The 15,797-nt window shown below is 37.4% G+C and overlaps 1 long non-coding RNA gene across 1 annotated transcript; it reads right to left on the minus strand.

The window, feature by feature from the left end:
* Nucleotides 1–260: 260 nt before the first annotated feature.
* Nucleotides 261–15,072, minus strand: LOC132940177 (uncharacterized). Its single transcript, XR_009664067.1, has 3 exons — nt 14,984–15,072; nt 1,168–1,376; nt 261–592 (listed from the first exon to the last, which is right to left on the minus strand). It is a non-coding gene; the product is annotated as an uncharacterized LOC132940177 (long non-coding RNA).
* Nucleotides 15,073–15,797: the final 725 nt, after the last annotated feature.

Here is a 15,797-nt window from a genome sequence, read left to right on the forward strand (position 1 = left end):
GCTGAACTACCTATAAAATATCACGGCGACAACGACTTCTCGGGTGAAACATTATTTTTTATTAGTGTATAGTAATTCCGGTCAAAGACTGATGTAATAGAGCTGAACAAAATAACAAGTAAGAACATTATTACAAAACCCTTATAACTCATAGTTATACAGAAGAACTATGGGAAGAGATGATTAATGGCAACACGCCAAGGGTGTTTATTGCTTAGAATATTAAAAAAGGCATTTTAAGAAAGAGAAAAAAAGTAAGAAATATATGATATGATTATATAAATATGATATAATGACCAAATAAGGCATTTAAGACCAATTTTGCAAGTATTTGAGGAGCTTACGATCCATGTAATTCATCAAATGGATTATGGAGACGTTGCGAGTAAAGAATATATGCGGATAAAGGCAGTAGCTTCTATATTCATGTATTTCGTTGTCATATATGCTACAAGTGCACTGGTAGATGGTGGCCAGTGGTGTCATCTGCATAATATAGTAAATAGTACCTGGGCGGCTGGGCACATGGTAGTATGGTACCCATTGGCATTCATTGGTTCTAGTGCTCCACCAGTGGTGGTTCGTATGCCATCTAAAATATTAAATAGGTACAAAGAAAATTACTTATGAATAATTTAAATTCAATTGAAACATACAATTTTGTCAGTCGTATAATCGACATAACTGACAACTATCGAAAAACAATGCTATCGGATAGGTACCGAGTTGCAAACAATATTTTAATATTTGTTTAGGTACCTAAGTAAAGAAGTTTCAACAGGCATTGTCAAATTGATAAAAAAATCTCTATGTAAACAAGAAAGTTGTCAAATCAACGATATTCATTGATTGATTCAACACTATCAGAAAGTGCAACAATAATAATGTCAAATTGGTACAAAAATCTTGTTGGATCTATATTAGCAGGGTTATTGTCAACTCAACATACATTTTTTTGATGGGGGGGGGGGGGGGTACAACTTCATATAAAATTAATTTTATTAAATTTTACACAACATTTTCAAGGCACAAAAATGTCCAGGGGGGAAGTGACCCTCCTTGCCACCCACAAGGGTACCCATGAGTAGGCTTAAGCTTGTTGTGCCACGATTAACTACGTGAATTGTACACAATTTACACTTGTCAGTACGGATGTGTAATTCTTACCGTGTTGGTGATGTGGAGCACAAACAAATTATTGTACCCAGAGTCCTATTATTTTTTTTTTGCGTTTATCGTCGCCGTCGTCTGTTCTCGTCCATAATAATGCAGAATGCGCAAAAAACAATATTTTATCATTATAGTTTGATGATAGGGTACCTCGACAACTGTGGACCACACGAGCCGCCACTGCCACTGTTCTACTATTCAACAATCTAAAGATTAATTAAAAATAAATTAGTATCATAAACATAAACTATATAATAAATAATAATATTAATTACTAGCTACGTTGCTATTGCTAGGTTTTTATGATTATGCGAGCCGTTTATTATCAGGTAGCACTCCGCGTGGTGCATACTTAAGTGTATAAGTTAACTCTAAAGTATCAAAAATGCAAAAAAATGGTCCACCGAAACCGTGGTTCGAATTTGTTACATTCCGTACTAAAATACACAGGCTTTACGCATCAATAATAATAATAATTATTATTATTAAAACTAAATAAAACCATTTATCAACAAAAAAGTGATGGTAATATGGTATATGGTTAAATTATAAAATATAATTCTCATATTCAAGTAAAATGCTCGTATGCCACTGATGAAAGTTACAATAATTATCATTGAATTGAAGGAAGTATTTTCAGTTCATGACCTATGTTAGGGGGTGTCCACGGACACCTGCAATGCTCAGATCGAAACAAAAATGATTTTGAAATTATTATTATATTACAATATTTTGTATTAATTTGATTTTTACTCATTAGTTATTTGTAAAGATTAGCTTTTAAATGTAAACTAAATAATTTTTCATAATGATTTTCTTACCATCAATATTTCATATTTAAATTAATATTTTAAGTTATGCTACTGCTATGAATACATACACTAATATAACAATACCATAATGGCATAATATTATATTTATATACATATACCTATACCTAGTAATAAATAATAATTATTGGTATTAAATATGAGTTCAGTAAACGCCCGTTTTTTGTAAACAAATATATCCGTGCATTTTTCTCCATTATTTTGGACTAGACTTAGGATTCATTCTGGTCATCGTTAAAGACATGTCACATTGACACACTTCAAAAAACATCATTTTTAGCTAGTGATTGCATTTATTTTAGTTAGCAATATCTACTCTTATACTCTTGTATATTGATTAAAGGTTGTGTTGTTAAAATTGAAAACAATTATTAGTCTTAATGTCAGTGACAGCGTTGAACTCATTACCTATTGTAACAAATACGAACATAAAGGATAGTTAAAGAAAAAGTAGTAATATATTATAATATTAATTATTCCAGCAGTTAGACGAGAGACAGGACAGGATAGGAGGCGCCTCTTCGCGGACGAGTCTCGGGCAGACGCGGTGCACCTGTGCACCAGCCGAGATCGTTGGCCCGGAGAGTCACGTGGGCGATTTCCGATACGCGTGCTAATAGTGCCTACATAGTATAATAATATGTGATCGCGCCGGGAACGATACAATTATAGCTCGTGCGCCCGGTACAGCAATACTTGTACGCAACGTTCACACACCGATCGACTTGTGTTTGTGTGTATATATGTTATAGCGACTCAAAGGAAGTGGACGGGTTCGCCGTGCAAGACCAGAGAGTGCTAGTGTGTGGTGGGTGTGTGAGTGTGTAGATGTGATAGTGTGTAAGCTTATAAAATAATGACAGAAAGGTAACTCTATTTAATAATGGATAACACGGTTGCTGGTAAAAATGGTTGTTGTATTGTACACAAAATAAATAATTATTTGTGGACACAAGGAATATAAAAAAAATCACAGCAACATAAAGGTATAAATATGACTAATAATATTGTGGCCCTTCTGGCCCAACAGGATATAATAATAAATAATAAATAATAACTCACAATTTGGACGGTGCACGGCTGGCCAGCTGCTACCCTTGCCTGTATAATAGTTTTATAATAGACACACAACAATAATAATATAAATTCACTGGCTATTCAAGCCAGACAATAATTTAAATAGCAATAACTAAGTACAGTTATAATATGATACTGTTTAAAATAACCCGACGATTAGCGTTGCGGTATATGCCAACAAAATAATAAAATATGCAAACGGCTATTAGAGCCGATGCTAACTATATAATATTTGTGGCGATTCGCGCCTATATAAACAATGAATTATTACAATAATAATAACAGACACTGACGGCGATTCGCGCCTATATAAACAATGAATTATTACAATAATAATAACAGACACTGACGGCGATTCGCGCCTACAAAGAGTATAATAATATTTGTGGCGATTCGCGCCTATAATACACAATGAATTATTACAATAATAATAAAAAGACACTGGCGGCGATTCGCGCCTACAAAAAGTATAATAATATTGTTGGCTATTCGAGCCAAAAATGTATCTAATAAAATGCCGGCGATTAGCGTAATTTCGGCGTTGGCGTAACGGGATAGACTGACTATTCCGGCGGCCGTGTTAAAGCTTCCACACAGCGAGCCGTCGGCGGCTGCATTACATAATTCATTATCTACATTTATATATTACATAATAATTCACGGACGACACAATTGACATAAAAATAATAAATACAAAACTTGCGGTGTGTGTGTGTGTGTGTGTGATCGGTCGGTGTGGACGGACTATTACGACGCTACCGCCGGCGCGAACATTCTCCCCCCCGTTGAGAAATCTATTTTTCAACAGCCTCCTCTGCATCGATTGGGAGCTTGCAAAGTTTTGCGACTGGACGGCGCATTGTTTTACCGGAAGAGTTACGTACGGACACAACCCTTACGTTACCGTCACAACCTAGATGTAGTTCTATAACGCGTGCTAAGTGCCACTTAAAGGGCGGTAGGTTGTCTTCTTTGACAATTACTAAATCGTCTATGGCTAGGTTGGAGCTTCCTGATGTCCACTTTCCACGGACCTGTAGTTGGGGTAGGTACTCCATGTGCCATCGCTTCCAGAAAGTTTGAAGAAGATGTTGTACAAATTTCCAACGTCGCATTGCATGTGGTTCTTCGCCATTTAAATCAGGTTCTGGGAACGACGTTACAGGTGCACCGAGTAAGAAGTGCGCTGGGGTAAGTGAGGTGAAGTCGTTAGGATCGCTGCTCATAGGTGTCAATGGTCGGGAATTGAGGCAGGCTTCAATTTGACATAGCAGTGTACTGAGCTCACTTAGAGTTAGCTTTGCCTCTCCAGTAGTCCTAGCCAAGTGGTGTTTAGCGCTCTTAACTGCTGCTTCCCACAGCCCTCCAAAATGAGGGGCTGATGGGGGATTGAAGCGCCAGGTGATCCCTTCATTTGCTAGCTGACTGCCAAGATGTTGAGTATATTTGGTCAACTCCTTGTTCGCTCCAACGAAGTTTGTTCCGTTATCGCTCCACAGTTCTGCGGGTTTGCCTCGTCTAGCAACAAATCGTCTTAAGGCCGCTATAAAAGCCTTGCTCGTTAAGTCCTCGACTGCTTCTATATGAACCGCTCTTGTAGAAAAACACACGAATATTGATACCCACGCCTTTGTTCCTGATCGACCCCTGATTCCGCTTCGGATGATTAACGGTCCTGCAAAATCCACGCCCGTGTACGTGAAGGGACGTGAACATTGTACTCTTTCCTTTGGTAATGGCGCCATTATTGGAATTTGAAAGGTCGGTTTGCTCCGTACACACTTCACGCACCTTCGAGCTGTTGAGCGCGCTAATAGTCTACCAGACAGCGGCCAATACCTCTGCCTGATTTCCGCTAATAATAACTGAGGACCACAATGCAATAATTTCATGTGATAATCTAAGAATATCAACTGTGTAATTCTGTGATTGTATGGAAGAATTATTGGTTGTCTTTGGTCTTGTGAAAGATTGGCATTGTCAAGACGACCACCCACTACTATCATACCATACCTTAGACCGATGTTCAATGACCTTAACTTGCTTCGACCAGGAATGTCCTTATTTTTTGCTAATGCTTCATGCTCCTCCGGAAAGGCCTCCCTTTGAGCATAAGTTATCAGTCTCTGTTCAGCAACCATTAACTCTTTAACTGTCAGATAGCGTACTAGTTGTGGGGTGCGTTTAGTTTTTATGAATTCAATGAACCGCAGAATCCACGCAGTTGCTCGACGTAGGCGTTGCCAGTTTGAGCATGAATCAACAAGTCGCATTGGTAACGGCACTGTTAAAAGAACGAAACGTACGGTTTTCTGCTCAGGTAATTCTTCTCCAGTTGGCAGTGATACTCGTTCGAATCGCCAATCATTTTGCTCATGAGATAGCCATTTTGGTCCACTCCACCACAACTCGATGCCTTTCAAGTCTTGCGCCTTCACACCCCTCGATAACACATCTGCTGGATTATCATAAGTCCTCACATAGTACCATTGCTCAGTATTGGTAATATCTAAAATCTGTGCAACACGGTTTGACACATAAGTTTTCAAGCGACTAGATTGGCTATTCAACCATCCCAACACTATAGTTGAATCGGTCCACAGGTAAAATTTATGTATGTCAACCTTCCATGACTTGGCTACCTTCATTGCTAACTGAGCCAGTACTAGGGCTCCTCCCAATTCTAATCTAGGGATTGTAGCTCCCTTGAGAGGGGCGACCCGAGTAGATGCGCACAATAATCGTGATTGCCATACTCCGCTTGGCAGTTTACACCGTACATAAATACATGCACCATAGGCATTTTCTGATGCATCACAAAAGCCGTGAAACTCGGTCCTTAATCCTGCACATGCGACTGCCTTTCTTGGAATTTCCAGTGTTTTAAGCGTACTGAGGTCTGACCAGTAATTGTACCATTTTTGTTTTATTTCAACAGACAATGAACTATCCCAATCTGCTTTAACGAGCCATAGTTGCTGCAGAAAAATTTTTCCTTTTACCAACACTGGAGCAAGGAATCCTAGTGGGTCAAATATACTGTTTAGAGCGGACAGGAGACTACGCTTAGTTGCTTCTCTGTTCTTGTCAGAAATCGCTACGTTGAACTGAAAGACGTCTACCACTGGCTTCCAACATAGGCCTAACGATTTAATTACGTCATTTTCACCCAAATCTAACACTAATAACTCATCATCATTTTTGTTGTCGATATGTTCGAGTACTGACTGCGAGTTTGAACACCATTTTCGTAATGGCATTTTTGCTGAATTCAATATCCTAGTAATATTCCTCTGTAGACGTAAACACTCTTCCTCAGTTTGTGCACCAGACAGGAGGTCATCCATGTAGAAATCTGTTCGTACTGCCTTAGCTGCATTGGGAAACTGACTGTTGAATTCTTCTGATAGGACTGACAGACATTTTGTGGTCATGAATGAAGCAGAAGTTGTACCGTATGCAACTCTTCCCAGTCTATAAGTCCGTAACGCTTCACTAGGGTTGGACCTCCAGACGATACGCTGCAAGTTTCGGTCTTCTTCTGCAACCTCTACCTGTCGAAACATTTTTTCTACGTCCGCAGTGATAACGAACTGATGACTTCTAAACCGACATAAGATCGAAAACAATTCTTCTTGGATACTCGGGCCACACATTAGGACATCGTTTAAAGATAGTCCTGATGAGCTCTTAGCTGATGCGTCGAAAACTACTCGTACCTTTGTAGTTAGACTGGCCGTTTTGACCACTGCGTGGTGTGGTAAGTAAAATTGCCTTGATGTTGGAATTTCGTTTTCAATTACTTCCTCCATGTGACCCATTTCTAAATATTGTGTCATGAATTTTACATACTCGGTACGTAGTTGTTCATCTCGTGATAATCTTCTTTCAACGCTAATGAAGCGTGACATGGCCATAGATATGCTATCGCCTAGTTGGCTAACTTCTGGTTTTACAGGTAGACGGAGCACAAACCGACCATCAGCTCTCCTGGTGGCAGTTTTTTCGAAATGTCGTACCGTTTCCTGTTCTTCTACATGACGCTTATTGGCCTTGGATAACCTACCGAACAATCCTTGATCTGTTTTCATTGTTCGCCATTCGTCTTCTAATGACGCTCCAATACTCACTAAGCAATTAACGTTAAACTCTCCGGTCATAACCCAGCCTAATTTTGTGGATTGTAATGTGAGATTACCAGTTTGAAGCGGAATCCTTTCTGACTCTAACAACTCAAAAAATATTCCTGCACCCATTAACATATCGATGGTACCTGCTTGGTCGAACTGAGGGTCAGCTAACTGTGAGAGTATATTTTTTTTGATTCCCCAGCCGTCTGAGGGTCTTGTACTTGATGATAATGTGTTGACAATTGATGGTAACACGTAACATGATATGTTAGCTTGGAATGGTGATACTCGGGAACAAACCTTGATGTCTACCCTTGTAGTCGATTGTGTTCTGCTTGAACCGATTCCACTCACTGGCAATGCAACCCTTTCTCCTGATAGTTTAAGTACGTTTTGTAACCTTTTAGATATAAAATTCACTTGAGCGCCGCTGTCTAACACGGCACGACATATGAACTGCATTCCATTTGTATTTTTGACGATCACTTGTGCTGTAGCTAAAAATGCATAACGGTTCCCTGATGACCATAAGGTAGCTGATAACGCACCAGTTGCAGATGATTCTCCTTCACTTGTATTGCTAACCTTCTGGTCATCGGATACACTTTTTGAGAAATGTAGTAGAGTATTATGCTTCAACCCACACTCTCCACATGAACCGTTTGACTTGCATGTTTTCGTTGTATGATACGCGGACAAACAATTAAAACATAAATGAGTGTCTCGTATAATATTTAGACGATCATTTATACTCAAGTCCTTAAACTTGTCACACGCATATATCCTATGCAACCCGGTACAGCATGGACATTTTGTGGTCTGACCCCTTCCAGTGACTAAAAATGCCATTTTGGTAGTTTTCTCCGACTTTCTTTGTTTACTAGTTGATTGGTGTTGGCCTGTTGCCATTGGTTGACTATGAGATCGTGACTGTATTTCCGAGTTTGAATTTTCAAATGCAATACATCTTCTGGCTAAAAACCTTTCTATGTCTATGTACTTGGGTAATTGCGAGTCCTCTTGTCGAAGCTGCCACTCATGTGCCGTATTCTTGTCAAGACACCTTAGAATAATGGTAACTAGCCATGCGTCCCACTGCTCTATTGGTTGGCCTAAGGCCTTAAGCGCAGCTACATGACTTCCAATGTGTGAATGTAGTAATTGTAACGCTTCTATGGTAGCGGTATCTACACGAGGTGCATCAAGAAGCGCTCTTATGTGCGTCTGTATCACGAGGCTTCTGTTGTCATATCTCTGCTTCAGCCGTTCGGTAAACACCTCATAATTTCCGTCGACCATCGGGATTGAACTAACGATATCTAAAGCTGGACCACTCAAACAGGATCTTAAATAATATAATTTTTGTACTGACGTAAGCCCTTCATCACTGTGAACCAACGCGCTAAAAACATCATAAAAGGCCTCCCAGTTTTCAATGTCACCGTTAAATGTGGGCAAAGGTATAGGTGCCAATCTAACCCGGTTTGTATTACTTGACGATCCAAACGATGTATTTGGCCCTACCGTACTTGAAGAGCTCCGGGTGTTGATGATTTCTTGCATTTGAGATCTTGTTTCGAAGTAGTTCCTTTCAAATAATGCTCGTTCTTCTTCTTCCTTCTCTGGTTCTTCCGTAATTAACTCAATCTCACATTGAACTGCGTCAAATTTTTTATTTATATTAGGTAATTCTTCTTGACGAAACTCGAGGAGAGAGATTGACTGTTCATTGTGATCAAATTCCTTTACAAAATTACGAAGTCGTGTTAATGAGGCCTTCACCACTCCACGTTTTTTTCTTAATAAGATCATCTGTTTCTCATTATCCTCATCGAGAACCATAATGACAATAATGCGATCTTGATCCGATAAACTTACGAATTTACGACGAATTAATAAGGAACGAATATACAGTAATATATCGCGAATCTCAATTAATTAAGCGAATCAAGATATATGTAACAGTAATTGATAACTCTAAACCGATATTGATTGCATTAGTAATTCTTTGTGACATTTATATAATAAAACACAAATACTCAGCTTATTTCATTCAAATATTGCTATTCTTGATATAATATAATCGCGTACGAAACGTTATAAATCGGCAATTATAATTATGACATATATAACGACGATAATACTTGTTACGCGTGACTCTTAGATAATATGATAATCACGTCGAGGTCACCAAAATGATCGCGCCGGGAACGATACAATTATAGCTCGTGCGCCCGGTACAGCAATACTTGTACGCAACGTTCACACACCGATCGACTTGTGTTTGTGTGTATATATGTTATAGCGACTCAAAGGAAGTGGACGGGTTCGCCGTGCAAGACCAGAGAGTGCTAGTGTGTGGTGGGTGTGTGAGTGTGTAGATGTGATAGTGTGTAAGCTTATAAAATAATGACAGAAAGGTAACTCTATTTAATAATGGATAACACGGTTGCTGGTAAAAATGGTTGTTGTATTGTACACAAAATAAATAATTATTTGTGGACACAAGGAATATAAAAAAAATCACAGCAACATAAAGGTATAAATATGACTAATAATATTGTGGCCCTTCTGGCCCAACAGGATATAATAATAAATAATAAATAATAACTCACAATTTGGACGGTGCACGGCTGGCCAGCTGCTACCCTTGCCTGTATAATAGTTTTATAATAGACACACAACAATAATAATATAAATTCACTGGCTATTCAAGCCAGACAATAATTTAAATAGCAATAACTAAGTACAGTTATAATATGATACTGTTTAAAATAACCCGACGATTAGCGTTGCGGTATATGCCAACAAAATAATAAAATATGCAAACGGCTATTAGAGCCGATGCTAACTATATAATATTTGTGGCGATTCGCGCCTATATAAACAATGAATTATTACAATAATAATAACAGACACTGACGGCGATTCGCGCCTACAAAGAGTATAATAATATTTGTGGCGATTCGCGCCTATAATACACAATGAATTATTACAATAATAATAAAAAGACACTGGCGGCGATTCGCGCCTACAAAAAGTATAATAATATTGTTGGCTATTCGAGCCAAAAATGTATCTAATAAAATGCCGGCGATTAGCGTAATTTCGGCGTTGGCGTAACGGGATAGACTGACTATTCCGGCGGCCGTGTTAAAGCTTCCACACAGCGAGCCGTCGGCGGCTGCATTACATAATTCATTATCTACATTTATATATTACATAATAATTCACGGACGACACAATTGACATAAAAATAATAAATACAAAACTTGCGGTGTGTGTGTGTGTGTGTGTGATCGGTCGGTGTGGACGGACTATTACGACGCTACCGCCGGCGCGAACAATATGTTTTATTATGTAGGTGATATCGCGTAAAAGAAACGACCGCCATCGATGTCGTGTATATCACTATATCATTAGGTTCGTTCGAATAATATACGTTGTAGTAATAGTCCAATCGCCGGTCGAATGTGCACGTGTGTTTAAAATTATGAATGAACTAAAAGCGAAACGTCGGATTTTTTTTTCTCTTTGTGAAACCGGTTAATATTGGGATTAGCCGTCATAACTTTAAATTTTAATAGATTTTCAGGTATACAGTGGTGCCTATAATGTATGTTTATATTGTATGTACACAAATATAAATGATTTTTATGTTATATGTACCATAAACTGCGATTTCCACACGCTTTTGTTTTCCACCTGTTGTTTGATTTAATGAGTTATTATGATAGGTAGCTCTACATAATATATAGCAGTTATATACATATTATATAGATATTCATCTTATTACAATGCGGTTACGTTAATATTTGACTCCCGTAGATATATAGACACGTTGTGACCGGTCGGTTTTCCTGATAAACCACGAATTTTTCACTCTTTAGTCCTTTTAGTCGTTTTCAATGATTCGTTTGCTAAGTATTCAGAAAAACATAATATACATTACGAGAGAATCAAAATTCTCTATAGATATTAACAATCTGTTTAATGCGAAATGTTACAAACAGACGTATGTGGTGTACCTACTGTGAAATTTACGCGGTCAATATATTATATTATAGTCTTCTAACCGTCCCGACCGCACCCGATCCACTGTTGCAGTATTCCGACGCGAAATACGTAGGAAGACTGTTGAAACGTCCATAAAATGCGTCTACGCGCCATATGCTTATAATAGTCTTATATATACACACAACAATAATTTACAACCGACTTTCAATACCGGCGGGTACTTCCTACTATATAAATCGAACGGTTGTTTTAAGAGAGAAAACGATCTCCGACAAGACGCGTTATTATATTACAATAATCGAGTCATTAGCGTCAATTCACACTTGCCTAATAGTATATTAGTATGCATATAGTATTTATTTTGTTTTATTCAAATCAGTTATTGGTTTTTAACGAACACTGAAGCATATACCATGGTCATTGGTCCGCGATGACGTGATGTACCTACCTATATAATATACCATGTACGTGTTTCTCGTTCAAATGGCGATATTATTATTATTTCTATAATAATAATATTATTATGTCGAATGGACCGAAAAGTGTTTGGACTACAATATAGGTATGTGCGCTTAATGGGTGTGCGTGCGTATGTGTAGGATTGTCCCGTTGACCATTGTCTTGGCTGGCGGTAACGCGAGTTTAATACTTTCATAATAGGTATAATACATCCCGTATAACTCATAATAATATTGTTATTATCTAGATGAACGTAATTGTCCATTGTGCTATCGTCCGTAGTTCACAAGACCCGAAGACCGTCGGATATTCGGATCGAAAACCTATAGCTGCTGCAGTGTCTCGGCCCAAAGTTTATTCGAAATAAATGTATATAATAATAATACTCAATCTATAATAAATCGTCGTCGTTCGTCCGGGCGGTGTACATACGCGACCAGATGTGTGCGACTATTACAATGTTGAAATATATTTATACACATAATATTATATGCATATGCGCATAGGTTGTACACTTTGTATACCTATATATGTTATGTATATTAAATTATATTACATTATACGGTCGGAAAGGCGCGGCTGCTGCGTTCCATTATTAATTTTAACGAAATGCTAAACGACCGGGATCGTACGCGTATATTATATTATGTACATATAATATTTTATTCCGAAGCCTCTGGCAGCCAACCGTGTTCGCGGAGAAAACTACGCGGCATTAACAATTTTCCGCCGCGATGAAAATTATCATTATTTTAGTTTTTTAATTTTATTTTATCGTTATCGGCGTGGTGAATCGACGCGCGTACATGTATATGTATAATATATGTGTATACGGTCTGAATAATAATTAATTTAACACACACCCGCGTACCTATATGCGCCGCCGGATCGGGTTACAGAGCGCGGTATCTGGAGGGCACACGATCAATTTGCGGGATCCGATCGAGGAGATGATCGGTAGATATACATCCGGAGAAACGCACCGTCACTAAATATACAGTGTGCGGTCGACGGATATTATGCATAAACGTTGGTGCAGGAACGTTCTCAAACGTCGCGATGAGGAATAATAAGAAAAAAAATTGCTTATAATATAAACGCGTGTACTTATGTACGATATATTATATTATGCTTACAGCATACGTGTATAATAATATACGGAACCTATACCGATAGTCGTGTGCCATTTTCGATACATCAAAGATAGATTGTTGTCGTGCTTGCTGCAGTTGTTGTATTGTTGTATTATAGATATTATAAAGTCGTAATATTAAATTATAATCATTATAATATATCGATGTGAGTCGAGATTAGATAATAATATGATATGGTCTTGAGCTTAACAAAATATGTATTTCAAAATAATAATTTAATCCAGATCTTAGACACTTGATATGGTGTAACTGTAGTGTAAGTATAAGGTATGGTGTACGACGGCATTCGGTAAGTCTCAGCCGATGATGGCTCCGTATATACGAACAAGACTATATTATGTATTTACGCTTTACGCATAATTTACTCGATAACGCGTTTGAATAGGTAACTATTTCTATGTTAAATCGATCATTATTATAATCCTAAAAATTTTAAACGTATATTGTAAATATACATATATATATAATATTTATATTGTATATTACGGTTGTATGTAAATTTGTTTTAGTGTAACGTGCGGAACTGCGGACCATTGAAAATCAGGTTTTGAACTGCTTTGTATTTTATATACACAATTTTGTTGGTTTCAATCATTTTCCGAGGACAGTCAGTATAAATAGACGTGCATTGTACCATCATTTTTTTTTTTGGTATAAACGCCATAATATAAATTTCCATCGTAACTTTGATCTGTTCAGTTAGTCAAACAGTCGTCAACGTAATTAATTTTTTGGTAATTCAATTTTAAGTTTCCAAAAACATTATGAGCATATTTAAGCATTCCAAAAATAATAATTTGAATAAATTCATTATTAAATTGAAAAACAGGGGTGAGCATGCTTGGTGAATCGCTTTGTATATTATGGCACTTTCAAAAAGTATATAATACTATGTATATTAATATAGAATGATTTTATCAACAATGGTTTTAAAACTTTTTTATAAATTATAAAACGAGTAAAATTGATGAAATATTTAAGGAACATTCGATAAGAAATTCGAATAGCCCTTCGTCTGTGCAATATGATATCCTTTCAGTTCTCAGCACGCAAACTAAGTGTACCACATTTCCACAATATTAGACGTTTATTTAATTCAAATATCAAAACCCGATTATATAATACTACCGTGCTAAGCTAAAACAGGGTAACTCCATTTTTCGTAAAAATGATTTTTTTGTTCACAAAGGTAAAATTAGTGGTTTTACACCAATTTTTTAAGTATAAATAGCGTATTTCCTATTAAAACCCATGTAAAAATGAAATTTTAATTAAGAAAATATGCGGTAAGTTCAATCGCTGGTTTGGATCCAAAAGGTTCTATGTAAATATTTTGTTATTTTTTGATTACCAAATTTCTTCTCAATTAACTGTACAAATTATACAAATTTTGATTTAATTTAAAATGTTTTGATAACTTATATACATCCAAATCAAATAATTATAAACTGAAAAATATTTAAACACATTTAAATTGGCTTTTCTGAAAAATTTTAAATTATTTACACATAGAACCTTTTGGATCCAAACCCGCGCAATATATTTGAAGTTTTGTAAGTAAAACATGGTAAATCCAAATACCAAAAATCGGTATATCACATGAAGTTACACATGGAGTTGGATTGATTTACTGTTAAAACGTTATTTGCTGTTCTCAACAACCATGTTGACAGAAAAGACCTACATGGTGTAACAAAAATTATGGAATTTTTTTAATCAGTGCATAATTGTTCATTTTAACAGCTAAGTGGTTACCAGATAATATGTTATACTATTATAATGGAAATTGGGAACTGGTGATTCGCGTCACAAATGTTATCGCGTTATCGCGTAGTATTATATTATATTAAGAGTAGAAAATTGTACCACCAAATATTTGATTATTTTTAAATTGCTCGTTTTAATCGTTTTCCGAGTTTGCGTTTACATATACACCATCCCGCCTATAATAACCATTTAATGTATGGATCGCGGTGTCCGAAAAAACTACGGCCCGCGTCGAACGGGGGTCGGCGTGTCATATACGCGTCATAATATCTTTTGTAGGTTTATATTATCATTCCATATTGATTCCGCGATGTTGAACCCATCTCACGTGGACCACGGCAGTAATAACAATAATAATACCTTTATAAGTAATACCTACCTAATAACGATAAACTTCTCCGCCTCTGCGATTTGTGTTTCTCCCCATTACACTATATAATAATATGCAGCGACGTCGACCGCGGCCAGTAGGTACACACTATTTCCTGTTGTCGCGCCCGGTCCGGAACCAGTTGGACCGCTTGTCCCGGTTCATTCATCGGTTGTCCCCACCGCCGTCGCGCCTCATTCAAGAAAATTACAACGAAATATTATTATTACGCGTACACCGCCGCGTGCTGATTTGTTTTTCGGTCAACGTTCATATGGGTACGCGCTTTGCTCGCGGATTTCGTTTTTTTTAGTTGTCTCTCGGTATTTTTGCACTCCCCAAGGTCAACGATTTGCGCGCGAACGATGATTCACGCTTTCTGCCGCGGACGAGCGTCTAAGTATATAATAATAATCTATCATCATCACGAGAAGTCAAGTCTTTGGAGTTTGGGTCGTGGGTCGGCCCGGACGACGAGTCTCTTCCGGTTGACACGCGAGTACGGGAAGTTTCTTCTGGGACAGTGTCTGTTCGAATATTTTTGTTATAATTATACAGGATTTCATCATATTACACTAGCGATTATGAACAGGTGACCCCGTCGGTCGGCTCGAGGGGTTTTGTGCTGGCAATCTTGTCGAATATAATATTAAATAAAAAAATGATCAAATATTTCGATGCGCAATATTTAATGAAAATGATGTAAACGAATTGGTCACGCCGCACAGTGTACTAACCTCAATATTGGAGATCGATAGGTAATCGAGAGATTTTTATTACAAAATCGTTTAGCGATAAAAATATAATACTAAAATAATATAAA

The sequence above is a fragment of the Metopolophium dirhodum genome, chromosome 3 (assembly GCF_019925205.1).
Source record: "Metopolophium dirhodum isolate CAU chromosome 3, ASM1992520v1, whole genome shotgun sequence".
NCBI lineage: Eukaryota > Metazoa > Arthropoda > Insecta > Hemiptera > Aphididae > Metopolophium > Metopolophium dirhodum.